Source organism: Phalacrocorax carbo, chromosome 1 (genome assembly GCF_963921805.1).
Source record: "Phalacrocorax carbo chromosome 1, bPhaCar2.1, whole genome shotgun sequence".
Classification (NCBI taxonomy): domain Eukaryota; kingdom Metazoa; phylum Chordata; class Aves; order Suliformes; family Phalacrocoracidae; genus Phalacrocorax; species Phalacrocorax carbo.
In genome coordinates, this window is record NC_087513.1 from 73,386,256 (window position 1) to 73,408,566 (window position 22,311).

The 22,311-nt window shown below is 40.6% G+C and overlaps 1 protein-coding gene across 4 annotated transcripts in view; it reads left to right on the top strand.

The window, feature by feature from the left end:
• SOX5 (SRY-box transcription factor 5) overlaps positions 1–22,311 on the top strand; it is a 722,172-nt gene that overhangs the window by 211,582 nt on the left and 488,279 nt on the right. For all 4 annotated transcript variants that reach the window (XM_064459677.1, XM_064459668.1, XM_064459692.1 and 1 more), the window contains exon 2: positions 18,670–18,756. The gene's annotated coding sequence lies outside the window, so the exon portion shown is untranslated. The remainder of the gene's footprint in view (positions 1–18,669; positions 18,757–22,311) is intronic.

A 22,311-nucleotide genomic window follows, 5' to 3' on the forward strand; every position in this document is an offset into this window, starting at 1 on the left:
GGGCAGGGCAAATCAATCTTTTCTAAGTACTCTTTAATCATAAATCTAGATGTATTAAGCTTGCTATTACCTAGCCAGTGGTAGTCAGAAACAGAAAAAGCAGGGGGGAATATCTAGTCAGTATGGCTGAACTGTGATTGGGATCATGGGGCTTCTTGCTCCGTCCTTGACTGCAGTCATGCTTTTGGTTTTGTTGGTGAGCTGCTTTTTTTAATTAATTTTATTTTTTGTTAATATAGGATACTTTAGGATTCTAATTAACATGCTTTGCAATGTCTGTTTTGTGTGCTCTGAAAGTTCATTTCCCTTAGCTTACATTTCCCCTCTGGTTTTCAATAAATCCTGGTGTACCTTTGTATCCTGCTGTCTTTTCTGCTCTTTTTCCCTAGAGTGTTAATTCCTACCCCCTGAATATCTGTAAAATCAGCATTTTATTTTTTCCCTCCTGAGCAGCTATTGCCATCAGCTGTTATAAAATAATGGCATTAGATGTGTCCCTTATAGTACATTGACCCCTCTGTCTGATTTATCATTAATTTCCAGAGATTTGTTCCAGGCTTGAACTAATTCCTTCCCCCCAGGGTCTTGAGTTAAAAAGCACACTGAAACCCACTTCCTTGTTCTTTTGTACCTGGGATATTAATCATATTGCCACCAGCATCCCTGGCACATGGAGCCATCCCACTATGGTTAAAGATATGAATGTCTTCCATTGGCTTCTGTTACATTCAAGCTGCTTAAACTTATTTCTGAGCTTCTGTCATATCTTGCTATGGTTTATATCTTTATATATACGTTTCCCCCCCCCCCCAACACCCACACTCTAACTGAGTGAAAAAGTAGGATTTGTCTCCCCCCAGGTTCCTGCCTGATTAGTGGTTTGTTTTTTTCTTTTTTTTCTTTTTTTCTTTTTTTTGTCTACTGCTGCTTTGTGTAGTTACAAGAGGGTGTGCTGACAGTCTGGGCAGAAGATGTGGCCATATGCAGTAAAACTTGGGCTCTACCTAACAATATAGGAATGTTTGTAGGTTATAGTTTTGACACTTGCTTATTTAAGAATATTGAAAGAGGATAATCTTATGAGCCCTGTGACATGATTAGTCAGCAGAAAGTATTATATCTTGGGTTGTGATTGTAAGTTTTCTTTATTTGAATGAATTGGTCTTAGTGTTTGGAATTAGGAAGGAAGAAGCTGTGGTCCCCAGCAAGGCAGTGGACAATATCTGCTTGGCCCTACTGAGCATACGACACATAAATCACAGAATCACAGAATGGTACGGGCTGGAAGGGATCTCTGGAGATCATCTCATCCTTTGGATGCTTGAGCAGGGACACCTAGAGCAGGGGGCACAGGACTGCGTCCAGGCGGGTTTTGACTATTTCCAGGGAAGGAGACTCCACACCCTGTCTGGGCAGCCTGTTCCCCTGCTCTGTCACCCTCACAGTAAAGAAGTTCTTTTTTATTTTTCATGTTTAAGTGGAACTTCCTGTGTTCCAACTTGTGCCCATTGCCCCTTGTCCTGTCATTGGGCACCACTGAAAAGAGTCCAGCCCCATCCTCTTGACACCCACCCTTCAGATATTTGTAAGCATTGATAAGATCCCCCCTCATTCTTCTCTTGTCCAGACACCTGAACAAACCCAGGCCTCTCAGCCTTTCCTCGTAAAGGAGATGCTCCAGTCCCCTGACCATCTTTATAGCTCAAATATTGGTGTGTTCATAGCAGGGTTGTTGGGAATGGAGGTAAAGGAATGTTAAGACTTGTGACCCATCACAGTGACATCTTCTCCTAAGTCACCTTTTCTAGGCACTGTGAAAGCTATGTTGCCTCTTGAAAGTTAAAGTAAGTATCTACTAGTCCTTTGGAGATAATTCCCATGCAGCTTATTAATGTCCTGTTCCTTCTTAAAATTGCAATCAGATCTTTCTAGGAAAAGAACTGAAAAGGTTGCCATGCAGGAACCTGTTCCTTTGTAGCTAAGGCTCATCCATACCCTCTATTATTTTCCTGTTGCTGCAGTGCAGCCTGGCAAGCAGTTACAAACTGCTGCTTAGGATACAATTGCAAATGTGGTGTACCCATATATCTCCCTCTCAAGACAATAGGAGCTGTCGGTGCCTGCTACTTCTGAAAATTAACACCCCAGAAAACTAAATCCACCCCAACCGTTACGAATTTTAGCCCTCCTGATATTAAAAAAGAAGTTATTTTGACAATGTGAAAATCTTCATACTGAATTACTTGATTTGGAATTGCTTTGTACTGCTACTGGAGTGGTTTAGTAACCTTTGATCATGTAAATAAAGTGTGTGAACATGTATGTATATGAAGCAAAGAATAATGAAATGTATGCTCTGTGTTGGTTCTTGTTTGCAAACCTGATGCTAACTAAGTTCAATTGTAATCTATGAAGATCCACAGGTGCATTAGCCAGCAGAGCTAATACATAACAACAGTACAGGCAAATAAACATTTTGAAAGGAAAGCATCAAGTCCTTACTCATCACAATGTTTATTGAATTAGAGACTTCAAACACTGGGGATGTAGCATGGCGTGCAGCTTGCTGCCTGCCTCTGCCGGGTGTCAGAAGGACATGCTGCTTCTGATGCCTGGAGTAAATTTGCCCAAGACCAAATTATGTCTTGGAAGGTTTGTTTCTTACAGGGACCTCTGTATAAAGTCTCCATTTGTGAGGCAGAAGAAGCTACAAATAGTATGTTGTAGTATGGTTAACAAATTATATCGAGAGCCAGGGAAAAGTCGTACTGCCACATTTTCAGGTCTGCTTGCCAGATTTGGGGCTTATGTGGGGGTAAGACATTGCTAGTCATCCCTTTGCACTCATGCCTGGTGTCTTTGGTTGTTTATGCCTGAAGTCTCAAATACCTGGAGACATTTTCTAGCAGTATTAGGCCAGAATTTAAAAAAAAAGTGCCTAGCCTAGAAAAATTCTAAGATTGGTTTATAAATGTTAGGATGAAAACAAAATACATCCTGATGTTTTTGTTAAGGCTTCAGGCCTTAAGTCAGAAGTAGTGCTTATATGAGCTTCCCCCAGAAAAAGGAGGGATAAAGACCTAATAAAAATATAATGCAAGCTGAATTCTCATATAGTCACAGATGTCTACTAGATGGAGCTTTGAGAAGTGTAGATGCAATGGCTTGTGTGCTAACAACAGTCTTGTGGTGTGTACAGTGTTACCAAATATTGGTGTGTGATAAAGCTGCCAAAGTGATGGCAGCCACTTAGCCATATACTAGCTGCCCTTAAGTGTCACTAATAGCCTGTCTGTCCCTACTTGGGCTAATTCACCTTGCTGCTGAGCTCCATGTCATGGAGCATCTTTTGGCTACAGGGCAGATGGACCTGTTTCAGTGTTTGTGTAGTTTTTTGAGAGTTTTTTGTTTCTTTTTTTAAATGTATCTAGCTGTTTCTTATGCCATTTATCACCATGGGCTTCTGCCTTTGCTGGCTCATGGCTGACTATACCAAGCAAGTGGCATACCATGGGCAGCATCACGCACCGTTCTCTGTGGGCCAGGAGGGTCACTGCTGGCACTGGTGAAGTGTGGTTGCTGTGGGTGAATCAGGGTTCACTGATGACATCTTGCCTTCAGGTCCCCAGTTGGGGATCGCTGCATTGAAGCCACAACAAGATGTGTGATAGTAGTATGGAAGCCAGATGCTGTGGTGACAGTGTTTCTGACAAGGAACCAGTGTTTCAGCTGTCCTTCATGGGTCAGCTTTCAATTGCTGCTAGCAGGAGGAGCGATGGGCAGCAGCCGTATAGGAATGGAACAGCACCCAATATTTCTACTACAGGAGAACACCCCAAGATGCTCTATTACTACCAAATCTTTTGGACAAAAGGGTCATTTGAGTTTTCAGAGGGCTGGGTAGCTGGTTCCTCTCTTCCTCTTCTCTGTGTGTTAACTGCTTCCCATTTGATCTGAGCTTGTGGGAACACCCATGATCAGGCATCGGAGCCTCTGGGTTCTTTCCTTCCTCATCACAGTTCACTGTTTTCTCTCCTGGAAACCTCACCCATCACGTTTCTGCTTTGAAACAGTTGTCTCTTAGGCAGATGGAGTGCAGTGCTGCTGGCTTGCTTGTTGCCCCTCCTGCCCATCCGTGCCGTCGCAGACACCTTGCAGAGCGTGGAGAGAGGTGTGTATACCAGAGTGCAGAGTCAGACCAGCTCCAAGGCTGCATGCCTGAAGCAAGACCAGGCTGCGTTGAGCAGAATGGCTCAGGGCAGCCTGTAGGAACAGTATTTTGGACTCCGTGGTAGTACCAACACCTAATAATTTTGGCATTGTTTGGGACCATGTACATTTAGAATCAGTCTTATTCCAGGGACTGTGCTGCAAAAAGGAATTTACAAATAACTTCAAGGCGGGGAGAGTCTACTGGAAAGCTTCAGTTTCTGCCTATTTTGGTTAACTGATTCAGCCTTTTGAGGTCATTTAAGGGTGGATTGATATGTTCTCATTCTCCGTATGTGCGGCAGTGCAAGGATCCTGCAGATTGCAATAAACGGGGAAAGGGAAGGAGCAGATTGTCCTACCGGAAAGTAAAAGAGTCTTTCAGGATTGTGTAGGTTGTGTAATTTGAAGATCAACATTGCTTATGGTGAACAGATGGAGAGGATGATTAGAAGCTACAAGTGCCCTCCTGTGCTATAGGCCCAATGTCAGATAAACTACCTCTACAGAAAATTATCACTTTCTGAAATACTAGGACAACTGTAGGTTGCATTCTATGAAATTGAGAGAGAAAACTGGTGTGAGGAGGAGGAAAGGATCTAGACTGTTAACTGTGCGAGACTACAAACTGCCTCTCGGGAAGCTTAGATTCAAGGTGGTTTTAGTGCCTGTGAGTTCTCAGCATTGTTTTTATGAAACTGTGCAAGAGGAAATTCCCATTATTTCAGTCCCGGAGTTCACTGTGGCTATCATTAGTACAAACCAGGGTGATTTTTTTTTCCCTCAGTGAGGGCACGCTCCCCTGCCTTAGAGGTCTAACAGTGCAGTACTTATTGTATGCCAGAGCACACATGCTAAAATCTGACCAAATGATGCATCTTGTCACATATGGCTGTAATGAAAGCTGTAGACCAGTTCATGTATATCGTAACATATTGTGTAGTTAGCATTTAAGGTTGGCTGTGTGGGGTTTTTTCTTTTATTTTGAAAGATATATTTAAGGTATCTAGTGAATAACAGTGTTGTAAAGCAATGGACAGTGTTTGTGGTATAAATTGTGGATATGCACTGAGTTGACACATCTTCTCCTGGCTGGGAATGAAGCATCTGGCAAAACTATTTGTGTGCCACAAAGATCCCAGTTAGAATTGATACTGTGAGAACTGGGAGGGCATACAATGGCAGGCTGGAAAAACCCATAATTGGGTAAGTACATGCTAGTGTCTGACCAGAGCTTGGCAGACAAAACAGTCAGGGTCGGAGCAAGAAAGCACAGCAAGGTGTTTGAATGGAGCCCTTTCTGACAGTTCTTTAAGGGCTGGGATGAAAGTTCTGCTCAGGAAGTAGGAAAAACACTGAAATCAGAGGAGGGGGAGAGGAAAAAAGTGTATTTTCACAAGGATAAACCAAACAGAACTACAACATGTGAAAAGGAAAAATTTGGTCATGCTCATGGTTAAATCAATGGAAGTTATGACAGTCAGGAGGGAAGATGGTCAAGCTGTTTACCCATCTCTCTAGCACCGATGGAGAGTGGTCCTTTCTGCAGCCCTAGAAGCCAAAGACTTCTGGGGCACCCACCGCAGGCTGAAGAGCTGTGTGTAGCACAGGGCCAAAAGCAATGTCTGCTCTGATCCTACCTTCTTAAAACATCAAGGCGCGGTCACCTCTGCAGGCTTTTCTTAACAGGAGAGCCTCTGTTCAGGGCCCAGGGCGAGAGCTCCACATATTTGTACACGTGTGCTCTGATCCACAAACAGCTCATACACAGTAGATGCTATTTAAAATGTTTTTTAGCATTGGGTAAGAAGTTAGAAGTGTTGACACATATCTGTGTACTTGAAAGTAAAAAGTAAAAGAACATTTTAACTGCTGGCACCCCTGAGCAGCTGATTCTTGATGGTGATAAATATAATGGCAAGAATATTCTGTACCAAGGGGAAAAGGGTAATGGCCAGAATATGACTGTGTATTGTTCTGCTTTTCCAGTTTGGGTATGTGGGTTCACATGTGTAAACATACCTTACAGAATCAGAATATGCAGCAATATGGAAGATGTTACCGACACGTGTATATAATGTATGGTATTACATACAGGAACTGTTTGTTAAATGAATGCTAAGATTGTGAAGTCAGGCACTCAAAGCATAGGAAATGCCAGAATTAGATTTGTCTGCACAACCTTAATTCAGCCCCTTTGTGCATATGCATTATGATACACTCTTTAATTGCATCATCATGTATCAGACCACCGAAATGATGGTGCTGACAGAATGAGAAGATATTAAATATGTTTTTTTAATCCTTATTGTTCATGTGGCCCTGTGGCAGGCATATTCTGCATGCATTCAAGCCCCATTTTAAAAACAGCAATTCCTTAATAGTATTAGTATAATAAATACATATGAAAAATAATAACTTCCCATGGACTTTGTTGTGATGTTTACCACTAGATTATCTCTTTATTGTAAAGATGTTAATTGATTATCACAACATCCATCTTGTTGATATTGTATCCATTTTACAGATGGGGGAAAAAGTTTTTGAAGGGGAAGAAAACAGCCCAATTCACTCAAACCCTACCCATGTAGCTACAATTGGCGTAAATCCTGGCAGCAATCCAGTTCATTTAAGTCTGCCTAGTTGTGTGTATTTATTTCTCTGGAGGCTTGCTGGACCACCTGAAGGTGTTTGAATCCACATAACCCAGAGAAATGCCCTTGCTACCTGGCTTAGGGGAACCCTGAGGAAAACCATTTTCTACCCTTCTTCCAAAGCTGGCCTGGTGTTAGGCTAGCAGAGGGACTGGGCTTTCAGTGGAGTGGTTGATCCCAGGTAGATACAGGCACTTGGCATTTTCTGTTAGTTTCCCACAATAAGTGAAGAGAGCTTAAGCAGAAAGGATGTTCTTGGAAGGCCTCTGGTCAGTCAGTGGAGAGAAGGAAATGCAGAGTTTTGTTGGAGTAGCCTTCCTCCTCCAAGTTTTCAGAGGTACTCCTCTGTCTCAGTTTGATGTGTAGGGAAGCTAGCTGCCCTGATAGGCTTCTAAATGCCTTTGGGTCAGATCTGACTTTTCCAAGTGTTGTTTTCACTTTATTATAACTGCTTGTATCTTTGCAGTCAGCTGATGCTATATTTTAAAATATGGCATCCACAGGTATATGTTCAGGTGTATCAGGTCAGAAAGTGGGGCATGTATGACTAAGGGCTTCCTGCAGAGATTTTTGTTTTCCTGCAAAGCTGTTCTCCTTTTGTCTTGCAAATTGCTGATGCCTTCAATTCTCATGTTCCAGTTCCTAAAATGAATGAGTTAATGGTCCAGCAGGCAAATTTGTAAGTATGCAACTCATGCTCACTCCCAGAGCTGACTCTTCTTGGGTGATATCCTTCTAGAAAAAACTGGAATGTGATCAGGTAATGAGAGAATATTGCAATGCATATGCACAAAGACTGAATCTTAGCTCATGCTTTTAATGGTTAAATTAGGAATGATTGTATAATCTTAAGTATAGTATTTTGTAATTAAGTATAGCATTTTGTTGAATGCCCACTCTTTTTCAGCCTTTTTTAACCGGACAATTTTTATAATTTAAAGCTGATAAATAAGAATATTATCTTGAAGAGCTCCACTGCCCTTTCCCTCTCACTTAGGTCATCAGAGGGCTGTTACTTAAAGATACTCAGTAGAGGGCACTGCCACCTGAGCTGCTGGAGTAATTACTTGTAGTTGCTATTACTGCTGCATGCACTGGCTGCTGAGAGGTGTTTCTGCCAGTAGCTGTGAACAGCAGCAGATGGGTTGAGTCGGTCAGAAACCTAGTAGTTAACTCCAGGTCGTGGGGGTAGTGTCCTCTGGCAGTGCTGATGCATTCTGCTGGGTATTCTACCTTATTTTTTGTCTTTCTCATCTTCACCCGTGCTTCTTGCTCCTCTGCTCCTGCCAGCCCCTGTTGCTCCTTTTTTCTTAGTGCTGCTTTTCTGTGCTTTAGGTCTTTTTATTAAGTCAGGTTGCTTCACCTGTCTTTACAATTTGGAAGCAAGCAGAGGGGCATGAGGTTTTGCTAGTGCTTTCCAGCACTAACACCTGGGTGCTTTCTGAGGACTTGGAAGAGCTGCTGGAGGACAGGCTTGTGGAGCCTTTGGAGTGAAGCAGGTTGGCATGAGAGGGCTTGCAGAACTGTGTAGGATGGAGCATGCCCAACATACCAGGCTGTTCAGTCTATTATGCTGGTTTTCAGCAGGTCCTTTCTGCTTATGTGCAACTGAGAGCCCCCTCTTCCCCAGACTTGGGCTACATTCAGGTGGTTGGTAGCAAAGGGCAAGTCACAAGGGTCACATTTCCCCAGTCACACTTCAAGGTCATCCAAGAATGGTATAAGTGAAGTTTCTTCACAGCCAGGGTGACGTAAGATGATGTGTGTCTCAGGTAATGAATGGTAAGGCATTTAGCTGCAGTAGTTCAGTTTTTCAATTTTGATACTCAATTGTTGTGGTGGTATTGGATGTTGCATTTATTTTCTTACTGTAAAATAATATTTATGTTAGGCCAACCACAATTAGGTGTGCGGTGTTTCTGATGAAGTGGTGGTAAAGGTTTGACCAGCAGCGGTGCACTTCCTGCTGATACTTACAGCAGATATTTGGGGAGAAATGCAAACTATGTAACAGAGGCTTTACAGCATAGGTTGGAGATAATTCTGTCCTCTGAAGAGGACTAGTGCAGAGGTTTAGTAAATTACCCTAAAATTTACTTTGCCTTTTACTAGGAGGCTGCTTGCGCTGACTGGTTGCATGTACTGCAGTTGCTAAAGTGAGAAATACCGCTTTGCATTCAAGGCATCAGGTTTTCATGGTTGCATCTGAAAAAATTGTCATAGGTGAAATAAGCAACATTATCAGCAATATCAATTTTCAAAAATAATCTGTATTAAGCTATTATAATTCAAGTTTGGGGTATGTAAGATGCAGCCGTATTTGGAGGTTCTAGTCAGCTTGTTGTGTTGGTGATTATATGCTGCGAGGAGGGATGAGGATTTGCTGCTTTGCCAGTTTTAATAGAGGCGAGGTAACTAATTCAATTCTGGATACTCTCATCATGAGTTGCTTGAAGGTGTTCAAATTTGCTTATGAAATAGTCCCTTCTGAGCTAAGGAGATGGAAATGAGACACTAAAAGGCTTTCTTGAAGTGCTTCCATGTTTCTCAGCTCAGAACATCACATTTGATATTAATATTAGGTACTGAGGCAAAGTCATCAGGTAGAAAAGGGAGGAAATGTAGAAATAGTCATTTTCTTGTGTGTTTCCTCAGGATGCTATTTTGAGGCTTTAAAAAAAATTCATGCTTTGCTGATGAGGCTGCTGTAAACCAGGGAAGTGGCAGATGTAATTGAAGTCCCAGGGCCCTGCCCTAGAAGAGGTCCAATACTGGCAGCGTACATATTGTGTATATGAAAGCAAACAGATGGATACATTTGGTCAATTCTGCCGGGTTCATATGGAAACCTTCAGAATTTTTTCTAACTATTTTGAGTGGAGTACTTAAATCTGTTATCTGCTGAGAGTCTGCACTTGCCTGGGATGGGTGCTTTTGTAGCTTTGAGCAGGGAGCATTGACTTACTCTGAATGTCTTCAGATCATATATGTTTATCTGACTGATGGAAGCCTCTCCCCCACCCCACCCCCCACCCCCCCATATTCCAGGACCAATTCAGCTGCTGGAGGAGTGAGCTGGATTTTTTTTTCAGCTTCTGTGGCATGAGAACTGTCAGCTGAGTCTTAATCATGGAGTCCTTACTGGTAGAGAAAAAGCAGGAGAGAGAAATCCAGCTTGCTTTTCAGATATTAGATTGACTGCAGAGGCACGTTTTAGTTACTGTTGGGGTGGGGAGGGGAGAGGAAGGAGGAGATGAGGAGAACAAAAACATCATATTTTCTTTAATTGAGAAAAACACTAATTTTCTGATACTAATTCATGCTAAATTCTTGCTGACAGTTTTTGATGTTTCCCAATTCAAAACAACTGGAAGCAATCAAGTGAAGGGAGAAGAATGGAGAATCAAAGAGGAGGGGTGTAGCTGTATGAGAAGAACACAGCTTGAAGTGTTAATACTTAGTCAGGGGGTGGAAAAAAGGTGGGATTAATCTATAATGCCTGGAATTAGTCTGTTTTGAGTGTCCTCATAGGTTAGCGTGTGTGCGCATGTGTGCACGTGTGTAATGATCTAATAACGTGTTATCTTATCAAGTCAAGGGAAGAATTGGCGTATGACTAAATCATTCTAAAAGCCTATCATACGGATGTGACAGCATCTGTATTGTCAGCAAGCTATTTTTTTTCAAGTGTGTTTCAAGCATATAAAAATATATACATCAAGCATTTAGATGCTATCAGTGACAGCTCTGTTCAGTATTAAAATTCTTAAAGAAACTTGCTCTTGCATTTGGAATCATGTAAGAAATAGGATACTTTTATCAGAAAGTTTTAACTTTAAAACTTTCCAGGAAAGCTGTAAACAAAGCGGGGGTGTGGGAAGAAATCTCTGCCATTAAAAGCATGTTTCTATGAAGATTGTGGTTGTACCAGTGCTTCTTTCTATTTTAAAGAAAAAAAAATTCTTTGAACCATTAGAGACAATAACTTTCATTGAAAATGGGGGTTAGAAGAGTAGAAGCTGAGCTCATTGGGAGAGAGAAATTTGGCAAAACAACGTATTCCCGTCTCATGCTCTTGAGCCGCATACTTCTCTCAAAAACAACTCCACCCACTGTTATAGAAAACGGCCATCTCTTGGGGTCTTCTCTGGAGGCTTTGTTTTGATAGTGCTAGTGCTAGTTTTGGGGATTAACGTGAATAGCCCATCAAAGTTTACGACATGGTACTAATACAAAGATCCATGTATAGTATTTAAAATACACTTGTTAACAGAGATTTAACAGTCATTTCATTCTCCACTGTTCATCACTTTCACACATGTGGGATGGGCATTAACAAATTGAGCTACATCTTTTCATTTCAATTCTGTGGCAGCATCTCTTTGCAGGAATATTTTATGTAGTAATAATTTTCTTCCTATTACAGATTTTCTAACTATGTTAATGGCAGTAGACTGGCCACAGAGACATTCGTGAGAACTACCTTTGCAGTGACATTTAAACAATTTATTTGATCTTGCTTTAGCTTACCTGCTCATGCCTTTTTTACTCTGTTGCCGACCTTAGGAGAACTTTGTGTATAATCATGGGTCTTTCAATCACAACTTAACAAAATGGTATGCAAATTTCTGTGATATGTCATTTCTGAACTCTTTGGGATTTGCAGTGTGTACGCTATCAGGTGGATACCCCTTGACTGTATGGGCATGTCTGAGTAGCAGCTGCCCAGCAGCTCTGGGGCCAGTTGCGGAAGGCAATGTGTCTTAGCTGAGGACACTCTCTCCTACGGGTGTGCAATTGTTGGAAGTGTCTTATCTTACCCAAAGCAAGAGGTGCTATCAACATCCTTTTTTTGCGTGTGTGTATCATAATCGAAAAAGCAGGGCAGGGAAAGGTTGATGGCAAGGGGGGAGTTCTGTATAACTCTCACTTACCGTGTTGTATTGATCATCTTCTCATCATTTAGAGAAATTGAAAACTGTGGATTTGTGCCTGAAATGCGTTACCGGTGTGGGTAGTGCTCTTGGCTAAAAGCCTAAAATGAGGACTTTTGCTTTGTGAGGGCACATCTTGTCCTGTGCTCGATGTAGATTTTTCCATACTGGACCACATGTAAAGAGTGCTCTTGGGATGAGAATGGTTAAAACCAATTACCACTGGCACTATAGCTGTTAACACTTGTACTGGTTTCTATCAGAGTCAAAAGTCCTGGTGTAAAGTGGTGTTATAAAACCACCTAAGCCAAAACCAGGGAAACTGAAAGGCACAAAATTAACTGATTAACTGGCAAAAATGTATTTATCAGCTTTTAAATTTTTAGTATCATTCATGGAAATGAATTCTGTGGAATTTTCATTCTGTGACAACTGATTGGGTGGGGAAAAAAAAACAGGTTTGCTGCTGAATGTTTACGTTGACAGGACCATTCCTATTTATTAAAAATAAAAAGCTTGGACACTAACATCATAGAAATGTGTATATGCAGGTTACCTGCTGTATTATGTCTCATGTCTGGGAAACACTTGAAGCACATGATTAATCTCTTCAATTTCTGTTGAAAGAATCTGTTTTAGGTGGTTTTTTGTGCTTGGTTTTTTGGGGTTTCTTTTTTTTTGTGTGTGTTTAACCAAAAGATAAGCCCACATGTTTTAAGTTAGGCTTTTTCATAAACATTTGTAGAATGAGGTGCAACTTACTCTGCTGGCTATATTTCATGCCTTTCCATTTTTTAATCCTGGTCATGAAAACAGAGTTACTGCCTCAGAAAGTTAAGTGAAAAGAAAGCTGGTTGCTTGCATGGGTCATACAGCTGGCCTTAGCATGTATTTGTGCACAAAGTGGTGTTACTGCATTACTGAACTGGATTCTTTGTCCACACGTAATAGCCTGCCTACAAACGATAATAATCATGGTACGTGTCATGCTCAGTTCTCTACAGCACTGAAGCTCCTCTGTTGCAGGGGAAAAATCAAAGCAATCATCAGTTCTCCTACAATTGTCAGTTTTGGTTTCCATGTTCATACCAATTTAGTGTCTGGGTCTGATTTTTCCATTATCCTGCATCTTGTATACAACTGTGGTTTGCTGTCAGAAATGAGGAGTCCAAGGATAAGACAAGGGAAAATCAAGCTTTCTGTCCCTGGGGTAAAGGAAATTATATGTAGCTCAACTTTCTCAAATGACAACATTCATTAGCCTGTTACTACAGACATCTGCATGTAGGCACAGATAAGTTGGTATTATCTGGGCACTTCCAGTAATAAACACTCTGTAAATACTGATTTAGGATTTTAAGCTTTTTTCAGTGAATCCTTCATGTGTAGCTTTTCTTCAAAAATCTTTGACAGAAACATGTAATCACAGAAGACTACATTAATTTCCTCAGGCATACTTCTTCTTTTGCCTGTTTCCTTTGGATATGGGTGTGGGTCCTGCTTCATGTGTACTCAACCCATGCCTATATTGTAGGTGCTCCTGGCTGGGGTCTGCATTAGTACCAGCTCCACTGTTGCCATATGAAGAGCACTTTAGCCATCTCTCTACCGAAAAGAAATAAAATCCAGAGCTGAAGATATGAGTGTGGGGAGGGAAGAGAAAGTCCTTTCTGTTTACTTATTTATTTCCTTGCATGATTTTTGGTTTGCTTTTTCAGTTGAGTTTTGTTTGGGCAAGTTTCTTGCCATTTACCTTTGCATTTGCATTTCCTATTGATTGGCAATTTTAAAACTGTTTATTGTGCTCTTTTGTTTGGCTGTTCAAGAGCTAAAACAAAAGCCACCAGGCCCTGTGAGGGACACATTTGCATGCGGCAAACGTTGCCCGAGGAAAAAGTAATTGCTAATGCATATTTATGTGGCACAAATTTGCCATTTGTTTATGCATAAAATTATCAATAGTGCAGGGCGGCCCAGCCGTAGAAAATGGTGACCTTTTTAGCTTAATAAATAGAAATCAGCTGTTATTGTGAAGAGATCAGCCATTTATTCTGTGTTGAGGGACACTGTCGGGAAAATGTAGATTGGTGCCGGCAATATCATTAAATGGAAGGCCAGTGACCCTTTCGGTATAGTCTATTATACTTTATCTAATAGGGGATAAATGACTCTGGTTGGCAAATAGATTAAAAGAAGAAAAATATGAAACCCACCCCAAACAAACCCCACCCCTCCAGACTTCTCTGTTATTCCTCAGCCATATGAACAGGTAGATACCGAGGAGAGGTAATCTTGCACAGGCCAGCTGGTATTTTTCTAGCAAAAAAAGTGACTTTGAAAACAACAGCAAAACCCCCCAAACAACCCACAAGCCTACTCTGTTTAGACTAGTTTTGACTGTTTTGGAGCGGGAAAAACAACCAGAACTATCCTGTGTTTCTTCTTAGTTCATGCTGTCAAAGGAATGTTCTGAAAGGCCCATACGTGGATCAGATGTTGGCTTGTGAAATGAGAACTCATCATTTGAAAGTAGGAGGTAGGGTCCTTCTGAAGACGACAGGTTTTCAAAAGCATTTATGCTTCTTTCTTACATGCATTCAATTTTTTCAAGAGTGGATAAACATTTGCCAGAGTATACCCCAAGTCACTGAAGACCTCATCTGCAGAAGATGTGGCAACACAGTTGTCTTTATGCTGCTCCACTAATTCACCTCAACCTTAATGGGCAGATTTAAGACTTGAAGAGTTAAAACTAACAGCCATAAGCCTCAGGAAGTTCTTGTGAAAATGAAAGTATATGCAGAAAACCTCATGTTTCTGTGTTTCTCTCATTCTGTTCTCTATAGTGCACTGCACCGTGCATAACTGGAAGCAGCTTTAACCACCCCACAGGTGAAACGTGGAAAGATGTGAGTCACAGTGACTGTAAATGGTTGCATTTTCTGTGCACACTGTGTGGTGTGCTGGGCACTTTGATTTCCTCCCCCTGCACCCCGCTAAGTAAGATCCAGCAGATGTTTGCAATGGCAGTATTTTACTTCGCAAAGGCTATGTTAGATTCAGGTAGCCTTATCTGTGTTCCCAGCCTGGTTAGGTGAGGTGTGATCCCACCCACCACTGTTGTGGGACTACCCACCTTCAGAAAATGGATGCTGGCCTCTGCCCTCCCTTCTCCCTTCTGCCTTCAGAAAGTCCTGCTGTTATTCTGTGCTGGGGAAGGGCTGAGCAGAGTCATTTTGGGGCTTTGCTCTGTTTGCTTCCTAAAAAACCTGTTACAAGCTAATGTCATTGTCATCACAGAAAAACCACCAACCTGTTTTTCACTGATGTATTTTCACTGACGTATTCCTGGTGGCCTCAGTAAAGAGGCAAAGGGTTGAACAGGTCAAAGGAACTTGCAGATTGCATCAGTGGAAGTATCTTTTGAGGCAGGGTTCTCTGAGGAAGATGGGGTGCAGGTTGTGGTCAGAGGCAGGCCTTCTGTCTTGAAGGCTGCTGATCTGTTTTCACCACTATTAAAATTCAGGGAAAAAAAAAACTCTTTTAGTAAAGTACAATAAATAAAACTTAGGATATAGTATACAGTATATGATGTATTACTCTAATAAAATTGTAAAAGTCTTTGTAAGAATGCATGCTATAATTCGAAACTTCATACTTAAAATTTTCTCTCATTTTCTGACAGTTCTTGGAAAGCGTTTCTTCAGTCTCCTTTTTGTGCTTTTCCATGCATTTAACTCCTGCGCACAGAGCTCTTGCCTGCTTCTGGAATGCTGCCCTTGCAGTCCTCCCAAATAATGGTCCCCAAACCATGTTGCTGTAGAAACAGAAACATTGAAGGACATGTTATGGAAATAGAGAGAAAGTCAAATAGCTAAAAGTATAAATTTTCTTAGGCACTTCCTATGGATACCATAGTTAAGATGAAAGTGATTTTAATTGCGGAGTAGGATCTAGGTTTCTTCACATGGCAACAGGTCTTTTTTTTGGCTGGTCTGTCACTCCACTAAAGACCATAGCCAAGAACCACAATTTCTAAAGTATCTATTAATGTTTGGGGGTTGCCTCATCTTCTTGTTAATCAACAGTTGTAATTAGGTGGCATTTTACCTTTACAAACATATTTTTATTTCAACAAATTAATTAAACTTTGCTTATTCTATGTAGATCTGTTTTTTCCAAAGGGTCTTTTCCCAGACAGATATCTCCAGCTCTACTCCTGGAAAAAAATTTAAAAAACCTTCATCTACATGTCATAGCTTACAGCCAGTCGTTAGCCTCAATTTTGCTTTTTTCTTTTCTAACAGTCCTAAAACAATCCTTTTGAAGTATACTTTTTGACACCAACTAGAAACTTCATGTAGATAAAATTAACAAGCAGAAAATGCTTAAGTCTATTGTGTTGGGAGTTAACTGGGGGCCACACTGTTGTAAAGTAACCTGGATCCAGCTGAAATTCTAGCTCAGGTTATTATTATTAATAATAATATTATTTATTACTGTTGTTATTACTCCATATTTTTTGTTATAACTGTACCTGCCCAGGCCTGGTTGTGGAGGTTACTGTGCTAAGTACAGAGAAAGAGAAAGCAAGGCTTCTTCAAAAACCTAGAACTATCTAGGTTTATGGAAAAATCACAAAAGTTTTGGAAAGAGGAATTGGTTAAGGGAGCAGATAGGTCAGAGACAAGGATGAGCAAGTACCTTTCATCAGTGTTTGTAGCAGAAAACACAAGAATGAGCAAAATGAATATTACTTCTTCCTTGTATTCTGCTTATATGAAGAAGATAGGGAGTAGCACTATGCCTTGCTTCCAGGTTGCTGGGAAAGACAAAAACCTCATGGGCAATATTTGTTTAGTGTAAATATCTTACAGTTTTGATTATCCTGTGACCTGTCTTCATCTTCATTGTCCTGGGATCTCATCCTACATAAGAGTGAATTGAGTGGGGCTCGTTCTTTCCTTAGCTCCTGGTACATGTCTGCTGTACTAATAATGTGGTGGTTAGGGAAGGAAGAGAAAGGACAAATTTTATATTATGCTAATTAGTTGATGAATGTTTAATAAGATAACCAAGTAACAAGAGTTAAGCAATTTGTATTTTCTGATTCTTTGAGATGCAGGTAGTCTGAAAGGTCCTGCAGATCTTGACCTTTCTTTGTAAAAGGAAATTTTGATGACTTACCCTCGCTGAAGACTAACTTTTCCCCCCTTCTTTTTTATTTGAAAAGCCCATAGAGATATTAATCTTTCTAAGAGCAGAAATTCATGTTTGAGGAAATTTCTGTACAAAATATAGAGAACACATTTCTGTTTGCTCATCTGATTGCTCAAAAAAATAATATAGGAAGTTGAGGTTTATCTTCAGAAAGTTTGCCTGCATGCAGAGCTCAGTATGCACCAGGGATGGTTGTCTTTTGAAACCTCATGTACCAGCCTGCTCTTGGTGGTAGTCTTATGTGCCGCTGCTTTTCACAGAGCATTCTCAGAGCTCTAGGGCTGGCAAAGTAAACCAGTAGAGAAAGTTTCTGGTTTTATCTGCCAAGGTTACTGATTTCAGAATTTGGTTTGGTGTGTGTTTTGTAGTTTAAAAATAAAATAAATTCTGATTTATTTTTATTCATATATATGTTGCCTACTACAAATGATCTGGTTTGGTTAGACTAGATTGATATTAATAGATTGTAACACAGGTTAGGGATGCAAAACCTGACTGAAAGGACAGCTGCTTCACACCTGAGATGGTGTGGACTTCGGCTTGTGTGAACTCAGTGTGTCATGTCACAAGTATGGTCTCAGACTCGCTTATGCAACTGTGTTCATGTGATCCAGTGAAATAACAGTAGTACTAGAGACTTTGTTTTCAAATCATTGCTTTGATGTGCACGTAAAATTTATTTTATCAACTTTGCAACCAGGTAAACCGAGGCATAAAGCTAGTAATGGGGAGCCTGTGGCTAGGCAGGGCTACCTGGGTCAAACAGCCTAGTTGCGCTCTTCCATGCACCAGTGAGACAGATCTCTGCAGGGGGGTCCCAGCTCCTACCTCATCCCTCCCACACGTGTACACCTTGTATCACAAAACAGTTCTCCCCATTCTGCTGCAGGCTTGGGGATAAAACAGCAGCAGCTGTAACTGCAATAGGTGCCCAGAGACATCTGGGGTGCATCGCACTCCTGAATGGTGGAGGGCGAGGTGAGGTCTGGGAGGTCATGCTATCTAACGCTAATCATTGAAGTTCTGGGCTTTGTCATGCCTGGGGGAGATGCCACTCGGTCACCTATGCAGGAACGTCAGCTGCAGCTCAGAACCTTGAGGCAGGGGTCTAAGTCATGGAGTAAATGTGCGAGTAACCCTTCTGCTCACAGGGTGACAGCTGAGAGCAGAGGCAAACGCAGAGGACTTCTTGCTCCCAGTGCCGTACTCGCACCGCTAACCATGCTAAACGCACTAATCGTGCGAGCACGTTAGGCTGGGGATATAAAAACAGAATCGGTGAGTTTAGGTTAGATGTTTAAACACTCAAGAGAGGCAAGAATATATAGTCATATCCTTCTCCTAGTTCAATCTTTGTATTGATTTCTCATGATGAGGTGCCACTTTAGTTCTAATAATGTCGACTTTTCTTTTCTTTCCTTTTTTTTTTATTTTTGCTATTACATATTTCTATGGCAGCTTTTCCATGTGATATATTTTGGGTCACACATTAATTTACACCAGCCTCTGTTCTGCAAAAAGGAGTTCATGAACTAAACAAAAAAGAACAGGGAGGGGGATGTCTAGCAGAGCCCAGGCTTTTGTTTCATGTTTTGGATGTATTTTCTTTTTAAAATAAAATTGTTGATATGCATTTGCTTTTATTTTTCTAGCCTTCCTCTTGCTGATGACCAGGTTCCTGTTTGATCCTGTTTACAAGCTTCCGAAGATTGAAAATAACCCCAACTCCTCTGCATTGGGTAGGAAAACAAAACCATATAAAGACATACGGCAATTACTCTGGAGGGCTAGCAATATGGAAGAGTGTGGTATGAAGGAAGAGCTTGTGGAGAAAAAGGAGAAGGTTACTAGGTTACCACAAAAGACATCAGTGTACACAATTTCTCTCACCCACTCTTTTGGACTGGGGAGGAGGGGGAGGAGTGGGGATGTCAGCAAATAAATAAGGATATTCTCCAGTGTGTCTATTCCCAGTGTAAATGTTTTAAGTTTATCTATACTTTCTGTTAGTCGTTCAATCTGCTTTGCAGTTCTATTTCAACCTGTTCAGAACCCCCAAAAAGATAACTTTAAAAGATTTTTGGGTTTGGGCATTTTTGTCGTTAAAATTTACTGGCAAGATAAAGAGTTTTCCCTAAATTACTATAAACTTGTAGATTTATGTGCAATATTTTAGTGTTGATGTGTAAGTGTATATATATCCCAAGTACTGAATTTTTACAAGTGCTTTATAAAATGACATTTCTTGCAGTTAGGGAGGGTGGATGGGGAACAGTCTAGTTAAATGTTGTTGTTGGCCTGACAAGGGACTCGGATACAAGTAATCCAACAGCTAATGTGTCTGCTGAACCCTGTAGTAGTCTTTGTGCTTAACCTGACTGCCATGAATAGTAAATGTTTGCAGAATTAAGGTTTCAAAGACAAGCAGCTTCTTTTGGTAGAATGTTTTTTATCTTGTTATTGTGGACTTTAGGAAGGGTTGAATATGTCAAATGCTGTTGAGTGTGGTGAGTTTGTCCTAGGGTTAGGCTTCACCTGTCTTTATCAGGTTGCTATCTATAGTCATGTATTCTGGTATAATTATTGTCTTTGCAAGGGGGGGTGGCAGTTGCTACCCCATAAGGATTAGAAATGCAGCCAGAGTGGCAGGTAGCATGTTTTCATGCGTTGAAAGGAAGAAAAGATGTGGAAGGCAGTAGAGAACCAGGGCCAGTGTAACTGAGGATTTAGGACCAACCCTCAGATGAAACCCTGCGACTGCCTTCTCGATTTCAGTAAGATTTTGCCCTCATGCAGAGGGCTATTCCACTTTTCTTGTCAGGATGAAATTTCTAATTAAGTTTGAATGCAGGATTATATGATTGACTGATAATACTTTGGTGTAAATCAGTGCTTTTCTGCTTCGTAGTGAGGCCTTAGACTTGCATGTGAGATGACAGTCCAAGTCATGGTATTTTAAAATGATTGATTTGGATACAAAAAAGTTTTATGATTCACTTTTCTCTTTCTAACTGCCAGAAGTCAGTTGTGACATTCTTGTATTTTTTTCCTTTTCTAAGTAAGCTTATCAAAGAAGAAATCACTAATTTACCAGCCAGTGCTTAATAATCAAGGAAGTGAAACTTCTACTTTAGAGAAAAAAAGAAAATCTTTGCTGAGTTTCTGAGTTGCTGAGTGATTTTTAAATAATAAAAGCTTACCATATATTGGGCAGCTGAGTTCTTGGTTCTATTATTTATTTTTTTTTTTTGGCTTTCATTCTAAGAGGGGTCACTAGCCTTTGAGAATTGAGCCACTTTGTTGACAAATGTGTCCTCTAAATTGAACAGCGTTAATTAGAACTTTATGCTGCAGATCCTACTTTTTAATGTGGGTGGTGGTATCAACAAAAATGTCTAATGAATTTGATTGAAGATGATTTTAAAAGGTCTGCCACCTGTAGATAAAAATGTGTATTACTACACATGGTAATTATCAAGACTGAAGGCCGTGACATGATCCATTGACCTTTTGAAATCAAAACACTTACTGTAAAGAAAAAAAGGCACCAATTTCTCTGCCTGTGTTAATATAGGACATGTCTGTATATTCAGCTATATCAGTACACAGTAATATAGCTGGGGGGGGGGGAAAAGATACTTTGGATTGTGTTAGACCCAAGTTTCCTGTCTTCTCCTCTACAGCCTTGTAAAGTTCTTGCTATTTTTGTATGTGTTGAGGGATCTTTTTTTGATCTAATGAAATAGATTGCTAAAAATATTCAGGTGGCTGAGACAGCAGCAAAACATCTCTGAGCCACCCTACAAAAATAAACTACTTTTGTGCATGCAGGGAGAAAAAGAAAGTGTACAGGAACAGATTTCAGCTTCAGGCTTTCTATAGGGGCATTTGCAATAAGAGAGGGGAGCAATAATGCAGCAACTATCATTGTAAAAATTAGGAAAAGCACTTTGATGGTCCTTTTTAAAGTCAGTTCACTAAACAGGGGCCAGAGCAAAAGCCTGAAAGGCAACTCATAGTTTGCCATTAACAACCTCAGCCCCTTGCTGCTATTTGCAGTTGAGAACGAGTGCTTCTGCATACAGTAATGGTGAGAAAAACTAAAGGGAAATAAAGGATGCAAATGAAAGATTTTCTGTTTTCATATGAGTACTTGGAACACCAAGCAAGCGAAGATGCAGCAATTTTAGCTAAGCTAATGTAATAGAAGACCATTGCACCCAAACTGTCTCAGCAGAACTTCCTGCATAATTAGATTGTAAATCTTCTCAACTGAGGAAGTTTTGCCCAGGGTCAGATTGTCTAAGTAATAATCCATTCTACATAAATTAGAAGATTTGAACTGCTGGGATACATTATTACATTATATTTGTTTTTTATTCCTAATATAACTAAGGAGAACAAATGCAACAATTCTTTTTCTTTTCTTCTTTTTAATTCTGTTATGTCTTCTTAGCTTTCTATTACCTCAGAAGGCCTTTCCTGTAGGTTTTTGGATTTTTCCTGAGCAGTGATGATGAAGTTGCCATCTAGGCAAATTAATACATTTTTAATATACTTCAGAAAGTGATACCACAGAATCCTTTGGCCACCGGATTCTGTGATATCACTTCCTCAGTGAAACATTTAGTCAGAGATGCTGCTGCTCTTTTTGTGCTGCAGTTTTTGTGATGCTGAAGTCTTGTCTCCCACTATGACCCCCTTGTTCTGCAAAGAATAGAATTGCCATCATCAGGGTAAGAACTAATGGATGAAAATTTGCTAATAACTAGTTTACAGCAAGCAGGCTTCTACATTTTTAATTCAATTATTTTATTTGAGAAAAAGAAGATTATGGGTATGTGACGTGCATATACAGCTATATGTAAAAGTGACAGTGACAATCCTGAAGTTGTTACGTGGGCAAAAAAAAAATTGACACTGAAATTTTAGTATTTTATCAGCTCAAAGGAAGCAAAGTTTGCAGTGTAGCACAGATTAATATGTATGGACTTGTTGTCAGTGATATCTTTTGTTTTTGTTTTGTTTTTATGTTTGACTTTCACTATGAAATGGAGGAGTGACCGACTTTTCAGGAGAGCCTTTTGGCCTTAGAGCTCTCAGGCTGGACTCTTAGGGTGTCTGTGCATACTCCACTGATGCTTTAACACCAGAGAGAGGAGAAGTGGAAGGACTTGTGGAAGTGCTTACGATGCTGCAGGCTCCCAGTTCCTGGGACTACTTTGGGCATGCGCCAACTCCACAGTCTCTGTTAGATGCACATGTTAGAGATCTAGACCTGCACGGCAATCGTA